Here is a 7,500-nt window from a genome sequence, read left to right on the forward strand (position 1 = left end):
CGACGTGTTAGGGGGCGAGCGGTGGGTCTCCCCCAAGCCCAAAGCCCCGGTTCCCAGAGTCGGGTAAACTGCGCGACTAACAATGACTCTCTTAAGGTAGTCAGAAACCGGTGTGAGTGGTGTGGAAAGCCGATTCGGGGCTCCACGCTCTGGGCACAGGGGGATCTCCTAGTGGTGCCCCCCAGGCCCAGAGTGTGGAGCCCCAACTCGGCTTATTTTTATTTTTATTATTATTTTTTTTTTTTATTTAATTATTATTTTGGGATTATTAGACTGGGTAGAAGTTGCAACTTCAAACGGGCATATCTCCGGAACCAAGCCGAGTTGGGGCCCCATACACCCGGCGTGGGGGGCCCTCCTAGAGGCCCCCAATACCCCCGAGTGTGGAGCCCCAACTCGGCTTACTTTTCGAGTTACAGCCGGTCAAAGTTGAAACTTTAAAGGGCCATATCTCCGGAACCAAGCCGAGTTGGGGCCCCATACACCCGGCGTGGGGGGCCCTCCTAGAGGCCCCCAATACCCCCGAGTGTGGAGCCCCAACTCGGCTTACTTTTCGAGTTACAGCCGGTCAAAGTTGAAACTTTAAAGGGCCATATCTCCGGAACCAAGCCGAGTTGGGGCCCCATACACCCGGCGTGGGGGGCCCTCCTAGAGGCCCCCAATACCCCCGAGTGTGGAGCCCCAACTCGGCTTACTTTTCGAGTTACAGCCGGTCAAAGTTGAAACTTTAAAGGGCCATATCTCCGGAACCAAGCCGAGTTGGGGCCCCATACACCCGGCGTGGGGGGCCCTCCTAGAGGCCCCCAATACCCCCGAGTGTGGAGCCCCAACTCGGCTTACTTTTCGAGTTACACCCGGTCAAAGTTGAAACTTTAAAGGGCCATATCTCCGGAACCAAGCCGAGTTGGGGCCCCATACACCCGGCGTGGGGGGCCCTCCTAGAGGCCCCCAATACCCCCGAGTGTGGAGCCCCAACTCGGCTTACTTTTCGAGTTACACCCGGTCAAAGTTGAAACTTTAAAGGGCCATATCTCCGGAACCAAGCCGAGTTGGGGCCCCATACACCCGGCGTGGGGGGCCCTCCTAGAGGCCCCCAATACCCCCGAGTGTGGAGCCCCAACTCGGCTTACTTTTCGAGTTACACCCGGTCAAAGCTGGACAGGAAGTGGCCGTATCTCGGGACCGGAAGGTCCCCGTGGCTCGGGACGGCGGGAGGAGCAAGGTCCCCGAGAGCGGGCCCCGCACCCGCCGCCGCGAGCCGCTGGGACCTCCCGGTCCCGAGATGGGCCCCGTTACGCGCGGGCGACTTTCGGAGAAAACGGCCCGTATCTCGGAGAGGGGAGGTCCCAGCGGCTCGCCCTTTCGGGTGTCGGGGGCTCCCCACGGGCCCTCTCGGACCCCGCCTCCCCCGGGCCCCTGGGACCTTTCCTTCCCAGGCGCCCCCCCGACACGTCGGGCCCCTTTTCTCCGGGACCCGGGGGCCCCGGAGCTCGGGGGCGGGCTCTTTGCGAGGGGCCCGCCGGGACGCCACACTTGACCCGAGTCCGGTGTCTCTGGGCCGCCGGGTCCCCGAGCTACGGGCGTTCGAATTCGGGGCCCGAAAATCCCTCAAAGTCCGAAAACGTGCAGTGGGCGGGGACTTCCGGGGGCCCCGGAGGCTCTGACGGCACACCCAGGGAGGTGCACCGTCCTCGGGCACGGCCAGGTGGCCCCCCCCGGGGTCCTGGAAGTCCCCCCGCCCCCCGGAGACACCCACACCCACAAGACGGGAAGATTCCGTTTTTCGCCGATATCTCGAAGACGGCCGGGCGAAAAAATTTCAAACTCGGGTCTTCCCAAGGCCTCGAGGGGCCCTATCCAAAGAGGCCACCCGCGTCCCCGGGGGCCTCGGGGTCAGGGAGTTAGGCCCGGTCAAAGGCGCGGCGTTTTTGGCTTATATCTCGCGAACCCCTGGGCCAATCTTCCCCAAACTCGAATCGACCGTAGTGCCGGACGGGGCCTTTCGAAAGAGCCCACCCACGAGGTCCAACTCGCCCGGGTCCCCGAGTTATAGCCGTTCAAAGTCGGGGGTCCCGGCGAACGGCGATCCGGTAGGGGGCGTCCCCGGGGCCCGCCGCCGCCCTGGTTCGAGCGAGGGCCCCCGTGGGACCTCGCCACCCAAATTTGAGCTCTCTGGGCCTTCGCGTCGCGGAGATACGGGCGATTTTCTCCCGGGATCGTGACGTCATCGGCGGGCGCCATTTCAGAGCGCGGCCGAGGGTTTTCGGCCGATATCTCCGCGAATACTCGACCAAAAACGACGAAACGCATATGGACGCGTTCAGCTCGGCGAGACGGTTCGAATGAGCCCGGCCTCGGCCGGGCACGTCGACTTTTCGGCGAGATATTTGCGTTTTTCCGCTTCCGGGGCGCTTTGGGGGCCCGTATCTCGGGCCCCCGGGGGCCCACGGGGCTGGGGGCGGTCTCATTCGAAAGGTCTCGTCCCGTTCTCCAGCCGACAAAAATTTGGCGTCGATCGGAGCCGCCTTCGGCGAGCTACGGTCGTTTGAAGCCCCGTGCGGTGGGGTTACCGTCCTTCAAACAGCCGCCGCTCGCAGGGGGAGTCCCGGGGAGGCATGGTTGCCTGTATGACTTGGGCTTGGAGCGCCCAGCCCCGCGCTCCTGGAGGAACCTCCGGTGCACAGGGTCTGCTGCAACCAGCCACGTGGGTTTTGAGGGGTAGGGGAGCGTGCGCTCTCCTCCCCGGGCGGGCGGCCGGGCTCCGGGGGCTCGCGCCTCCACGGAGGGACCTCGCTCCCGGGGCTTCGTCCCCGGGGCTCGGGGGCTCCGTGGCGGCTCGGCCCCCGGGGTTTCGACCCCGCTCGCTCGCTCCAAAACCCAAGTCCAAAACGTGGGGTTGCACGGGAGCTCCGGGCGCGACGGGTCTCCACGCACGGCCCCGGGGAGGGTGCTCCGACCCGGGCCGGAGGCAGATTCGCCCCCTGCCCCCCGGCTGTCCGCCCGGAGCCGAGACGGTCCTAAAACGGGCCATGGGGGTGATGTAGAAGGGTAACGCTCACACAACCAGAACTCACACAAACCGATCTGCTATCCCAGGCAGGGTGCGGGTCTCCTGGGCACGAATAAAGCCCGATGCCCCGTGGGTGATGTTGGCCCTGGCCACTCAAGGCACCACTCACCCAAGCCAGAGAGGGTGCACTCTGGCTGGGGAAGCAGATTCAATCTCTGCTGTGGTGGAGCTCTGAAAAACACGAAAACCTCCAGGGAAAAGACGGCCCGGTTTCTCTGAAAAGTGCATCCCAGGCAGGGTGCGGGTCTCCTGGGCACGAATAAAGCCCGATGCCCCGTGGGTGATGTTGGCCCTGGCCACTCAAGGCACTCACCCAAGCCAGAGAGGGTGCACTCTGGCTGGGGAAGCAGATTCAATCTCTGCTGTGGTGGAGCTCTGGAAAAACGCGAAACCTCCAGGAAAAGACGGCCCGGTTTCTCTGAAAAGTGCATCCCAGGCAGGGTGCGGGTCTCCTGGGCACGAATAAAGCCCGATGCCCCGTGGGTGATGTTGGCCCTGGCCACTCAAGGCACTCACCCAAGCCAGAGAGGGTGCACTCTGGCTGGGGAAGCAGATTCAATCTCTGCTGTGGTGGAGCTCTGGAAAAACGCGAAACCTCCAGGAAAAGACGGCCCGGTTTCTCTGAAAAGTGCATCCCAGGCAGGGTGCGGGTCTCCTGGGCACGAATAAAGCCCGATGCCCCGTGGGTGATGTTGGCCCTGGCCACTCAAGGCACCACTCACCCAAGCCAGAGAGGGTGCACTCTGGCTGGGGAAGCAGATTCAATCTCTGCTGTGGTGGAGCTCTGGAAAAACGCGAAAACCTCCAGGGAAAAGACGGCCCGGTTTCTCTGAAAAGTGCATCCCAGGCAGGGTGCGGGTCTCATGGGCACGAATAAAGCCCGATGCCCGTGGGTGATGTTGGCCCTGGCCACTCAAGGCACCACTCACCCAAGCCAGAGAGGGTGCACTCTGGCTGGGGAAGCAGATTCAATCTCTGCTGTGGTGGAGCTCTGAAAAACACGAAAACCTCCAGGGAAAAGACGGCCCGGTTTCTCTGAAAAGTGCATCCCAGGCAGGGTGCGGGTCTCATGGGCACGAATAAAGCCCGATGCCCACCTTGAAACGGAGCCTGGGCTCGACTCTGAAGTCCAGATCTCGAAAAACGACAGAGTCCAAAAAAGGTGCGGTGGCTCCAAACCTCCATGCCCTCAGACCTCCCTGGCCAGCCCAGGGAGGGTGGCCCGTCCTGGGCCAGACTCAGATTTCCCCCGCCACCCCTGGAGCTCCGCCTGGAGCGAAGACGGTCCTAAAACGGACCCTGGGGCTCTTGTAGAGGATGAGGGAGAGAGGGGCCTTCAGAGAGCCCCTGGCCGGCTTGACTCTGGAGTCGAATTTGAAAAATAGACAGAGTCCATAAACGTGCTGTCTGTTCGGACCTCCAGGGCACTCAAGGCACTCACCCAAGCCAGAGAGGGTGCACTCTGGCTGGGGAAGAGGATTCAATCTCTGCTGTGGTGGAGCTCTGAAAAACACGAAAACCTCCGGGAAAAGGCGGCCCGGTTTCTCTGAAAAGTGCATCCCAGGCAGGGTGCGGGTCTCCTGGGCAAGAACGAAGCCCAATGCCCACCTTGAAACGGAGCCTGGGCTCGACTCTGAAGCCCAGATCTCGAAAAACGACAAAGTACAAAAAATGTGGGGTGGCTCCAAACCTCCATGCCCTCAGACCTCCCTGGCCAGCCCAGGGAGGGTGGCCCGTCCTGGGCCAGATTCAGATTCGCCCGCCACCCCTGGAGCTCCACCTGGAGCGAAGACGGTCCTAAAACGGGCCTTCGGGGATGTATGAGAGAGGGGAAGCGTGGTGGTGGCAAACACAGAGGACCCCTACCAGCGATCAGACCGTCGTGAGTCCCACTCAGAGTCACTCTGGGTGGGCATGTAAAAAATCCAGATTACGCCGCGCTGGAGCTCTGGAAGTTACGAGACCTCCAGGAAAAGACAGGCTGGTTTTCTGAAAAGTGCACCCCAGGCAGGGTGCATCTTTTCCTGGGCACGAGCCCAGCGCACATGGTGTGGTGGTCCGGCTCTGGTGCCAAAGTTTGGGGGAAAAAAATAGACAAAGTCCAATAACGTGGTGTGGTTCCAAAGCTCCATGCCCTCAGACCTCCCTGGCCAGCCCAGGGAGGGTGGCCCGTCCTGGGCCAGATTCAGATTTGCCCGCCACCCCTGGAGCTCCACCTGGAGCGAAGACGGTCCTAAAACGGGCCTTCGGGGATGTATGAGAGAGGGGAAGCGTGGTGGTGGCAAACACAGAGGACCCCTACCAGCGATCAGACCGTCGTGAGTCCCACTCAGACTCACTCTGGGTGGGCATATAAAATCCAGACTACGCCCCGTCGGAGCTCTGGAAGTACGAGACCTCCAGGAAAAGACAGGCTGGTTTTATGTAAAGTGCACCCCAGGTAGGGTGCATCTTTCCTGGGCACGAGCCCAGCGCACATGGCGGGGGGTCCGGCTCTGAGAAAAATCGACTAAGTCCAATGACGTGGTGTGGTTCCAAAGCTCCATGCCCTCAGACCTCCCTGGCCAGCCCAGGGAGGGTGGCCCGTCCTGGGCCAGAGTCAGATTCGCCCGACACCCCCTGGAGCTCCACCTGGAGGGAAGACGGTCCTAAAACGGGCCTTCGGGGATGTATGAGAGAGGGGAAGCGTGGTGGTGGCAAACACAGAGGACCCCTACCAGCGATCAGACCGTCGTGAGTCCCACTCAGACTCACTCTGGGTGGGCATATAAAATCCAGACTACGCCCCGTCGGAGCTCTGGAAGTACGAGACCTCCAGGAAAAGACAGGCTGGTTTTATGTAAAGTGCACCCCAGGTAGGGTGCATCTTTCCTGGGCACGAGCCCAGCGCACATGGCGGGGGGGTCCGGCTCTGAGAAAAATCGACTAAGTCCAATGACGTGGTGTGGTTCCAAAGCTCCATGCCCTCAGACCTCCCTGGCCAGCCCAGGGAGGGTGGCCCGTCCTGGGCCAGAGTCAGATTCGCCCGACACCCCCTGGAGCTCCACCTGGAGGGGAGACGGTCCTAAAACGGGCCTTCGGGGCTGTATGGAAGAGGGCAAGTGTGGTGGTGCAAAACACGGAGCACCCCCCCTACCATTGATCAGACCGTCGTGAGTCCCACTCAGACTCGCTCCGGGTGGGCATATAAGATCCAGACTACGCCCCGTCGGAGCTCTGGAAGTACGAGACCTCCAGGAAAAGACAGGCTGGTTTTATGGAAAAAGTGAAACCCCAGGCAGGGTGCATCTTTCCTGGGCACGAGCCCAGCGCACATGGTGTGGTCCGGCTCTGGTGCCAAAGCTTGGGGAAAAAAAATAGACTAAGTCCACTGACGTGGTGTGGTTCCAAAGCTCCATGCCCTCAGACCTCCCTGGCCAGCCCAGGGAGGGTGGCCCGTCCTGGGCCAGAGTCAGATTCACCCGACACCCCCTGGAGCTCCACCTGGAGGGAAGACGGTCCTAAAACGGGCCTTCGGGGCTGTATGGAAGAGGGCAAGTGTGGTGGTGCGAAACACAGAGCACCCCCTACCATTGATCAGACCGTCGTGAGTCCCACTCAGACTCGCTCTGGGTGGGCATATAAAATCCAGATTACGCCCCCGTCGGAGCTCTGGAAGTACGAGACCTCCAGAAAAAGACAGGCTGGTTTTATGGAAAAAGTGCACCCCAGGCATATGCTTGTCGAACGGTCGGTCTGGGTAAACGGCGAGTGTCCGTGCTGTTGCGTACGAACGAGATTCCCAATGCTAACGAACCTCCCCCGGCTGGCGACCGGGGAGAGCGCCTCGTGTTCGGGCACGAGCGAATACGTCTGCCTGGCGGAGCCCCCGTCGGTGCCGAGGTGGTCCTAAGACGGGCCTTCGGGGTTTTGTCGAGGAAGGGGACGAGCGCCCCAATCGGACAAGGCGACGGGCTAAAAAACGGAGCTCGGTATCGGTTTCTGACATCCTGGGGGGGGGGGTGCGTCATCTGGGGTCGGCAGGCAGGCAGGCAGGCGGTCACCAGGGCGCTCTGGAGGAAAAGGCCCCCCTCCGGAAAAAAAGGACAGAGTCCGTAAACGTGAAGTCGAAAGAGTTCCCCAGGGCCGGCCCGTCTCCATGGCCGGTGACCTGGGTGGGTGCCTCGGACCCGGGGCGAGACGGTATCGGTGGGCGTGAACGGAGCACCCGTCGGTGCCGAGACGGTCCTAAAACGGGCCTTCGGGGTTTTGTCGAGGAAGGGGACGAGAGCCCCGCTCGGACAAGGTGACGGACCAAAAAAAGAGCGTTGCTCGGTATCGGTTTCCGACATCCTGGGGAGGATGCGTCGTCTGGGGTCGGCAGGCAGGCGGTAACCAGGGCGCTCTGGAGGAAAAGGCCCCCCTCCGGAAAAAAGGGACAGAGTCCCTAA

Source organism: Pimephales promelas, chromosome 2 (assembly GCF_988280905.1).
Source record: "Pimephales promelas chromosome 2, fPimPro1.hap1.1, whole genome shotgun sequence".
In the NCBI taxonomy this organism is placed as follows: Eukaryota; Metazoa; Chordata; class Actinopteri; order Cypriniformes; family Leuciscidae; genus Pimephales; species Pimephales promelas.